This window comes from Heterocephalus glaber, unplaced genomic scaffold (assembly GCF_053883595.1).
Source record: "Heterocephalus glaber isolate CG9 unplaced genomic scaffold, H.glaber_assembly_v1.0 deba00001745, whole genome shotgun sequence".
NCBI classification, from domain to species: Eukaryota; Metazoa; Chordata; class Mammalia; order Rodentia; family Bathyergidae; genus Heterocephalus; species Heterocephalus glaber.
In genome coordinates, this window is record NW_028258451.1 from 3,426,459 (window position 1) to 3,429,202 (window position 2,744).

Below are 2,744 nucleotides of genomic sequence, written 5' to 3' on the forward strand. Positions count from 1 at the left end.
TGGCGCGTGCCTGTAATCCCAGCATTTGGGGGGACTGAGGTAGGAGAATTCCAAGTTAGAGCCCAGCCTGGGAAATTTAGCAATTTAGGGAGGTCTTTTCTCAGAATAAAAAAGGCTTGGGGGTGGAGCTCACTGCAAAGCCCTGGTTTCAATCCTCAGCATGAGAGAGAGACTGACAGACACACAGACAGAGAGACAGAGAGAGAGAGGAGAGAAGGAGAAGAGAAGGGAGAAGAAGAACAGGAAAGAGGAGATGGAGTAGGAGGAGCAGCCACAGCATAAGCTATTGCTTCCGAGAGAGTAATCTGGAAACCAGGGAAGGAATATGTATTTTTTAAAGAAAAAATAAATTTTTCTTCTCTTGAATTAAAAAGAAAAAAAAAAAACCAGCGAGAGGTTTAGCTCAGTGGCACTGTGCCTAGTAAGCCCAGTCTGGCCTGTAAGAAAGGCCAGTGGAACTTATAGGCTTATTATAGACATCAGGCATTGAATGACAAATCACCCACAGTAGATGGAACTTTACCTGATATAAAGGAAGTTATCAACATTATAACTAATCAAGCAGGACAATATTTTGCCATCACTGATTTAAAGGACATGTTTTTGGGATACTCATAGATGAGGAATCTCAGGAATTAACCATACTTCCATGGCAAGGAAAACAATATTGCTTTAATAGATTGCCTCATGGATATAAGAACAGCCCAGTCATAGCACACTCTGCTCTCAGTGAGATGTTAGGACAAATTACACTGGACAGTCAGATGTTACATTATATAGATGATATCATATTAACTCAAACCAAGACATTTTAAGAAAGGACCTAGACACATAGGTAATATATCTCAAATCTAGAGGATGGACCATAAACCCAGAATAAGATGCAAGGACTAAGCCAAAATGCAAAATTCCTGGGAATTCAATGGTCAAATGAAGGGCAAACAATACCAAATGTAGTCATAGATAAAATAGAACATATATCCACTCTTAAAAATGAAAAAGAAATTCAGAAACTAATTGGCCTGTTTGGATATTGGAAACAACATATATCATATTTTCAACTAATATTACAACCCCTTTACAGAGTGACTAAGAAGCCACAGGACTTTTCTTAGGGTGAAGAGCAATCGAGAGCCCTATGAACCCTTAAAGAATGCATGAGTACCTATCAAAAATTGCCACATAGAATACACAATGCCAAATACAGAACTGAAATAATATTTACCCATGGATATGGATCATGGTCACTTTGGGCCGTTAAAAATGGGAAGTAATTGCCCGTGGGTTTTTGGACCAAACAACTTCCATACTCTCAAAGTAAACACTCTATTTTTTAGAGGATCATTTGGACCCTACAAGGCTCTTATTACCAAATGACCAAAAGCTGACTGTGAGATCACACTTGCACCTACTCCCATGGTTAAGGTCCACCCCTCAAGAGCTCAAAGGCAACCAAATGGACGCCAGGGTCCACTGTGGAAATGGCATATTAATGAATAGGAATTACAGCTGCAGGGTTAGTCCTCCAGACTCATGGAAGAGATCCATGCCCTGGAAGCGGGGGAAATTCCTTCAGACACTACCACTGCCAAACCCAATCAGGTTCATAGGAGCCTCATGTGGACCCCAAGTGTCAAACATGAGGATGGGTCAGCATGAAACAAAAATGCCAAAGTACATTGCAAGGCAGCAGCATTCCACCAAACAGACCAAAAATCATTAATAAAAGAGTCAAGGGGCCGGAGATTTGGCTCAGTGGTTTCGCCACCTGCTGCACAAGCACAGGGACCCGAGTTCAATCCCCAGTACCAAAAGAAAAACAAAAAGAGAGAGTCAGGCCCACTCAGCACAAATGGCTGAGGCAATGGCAATATGATTAGCAGTTGAGCAATCACAGCTTGAAAGTCAAGAGGTGATCCACCTTTATGCTAATTCATGGGCCATATATAATGGCCTTACAATCTGGTCATCAGTCTGAAAAGCTAATAACTTTGAGATTAATGGAAAACCACTTTGGTCCAGAGACATTTAGCCAAAGCTTAAGGAGGCTGAGTGACATATCAAAATATTTTCCACACACATTAATGCACACCAGAGACATAAATCAGAAATAACCCAGCATAACAATACAGTGGACCAATTGACACAAATTGCCACATTAAAGCTGAAAACGATTGAATAATAACTGAATCAGAGCTAACAAAGCTTAGATCAAGCTAACAAAGCTTAGATGAAGGCAGACTGGCATCTGGTCACAGACACCCTCAAGGTACCCACTGATTAACAGATTTTTGCAACTGCATGTTATTTAACAAATAACATTATTTAACAAATAACTGCATGTTATTTAACAAATTTTTGCAACTGCATGTTATGTTAGGACATAGAGGAACACACTCTCTCTATGAGTGATATGTGACCAGAAATCCTAACACCACCTGGAAGGATATCTCAAGTGCCGTCAGGAGGTGAACAATGTAGAGAAAATATCTCTTAAGTTTATTAGGAGACCACCCACTCCCTATTATAAACCAGACATTCCAAATTTTATCTTAATTTTTCTGTTGTTGTTTGGTTTTTTTGTACCATGGATCGAACTCAGGACCTTGTGTTTGTGAGGCAGAATGCAACACCACTGAGCTAAATCCCCAGCCCTCCAAACTCTATCTTGAAAATTGACTTCAAAGTCTTCTCACTCCATAAATTCCCACAGAAATATGCATGCACAATGATTGACACCCACA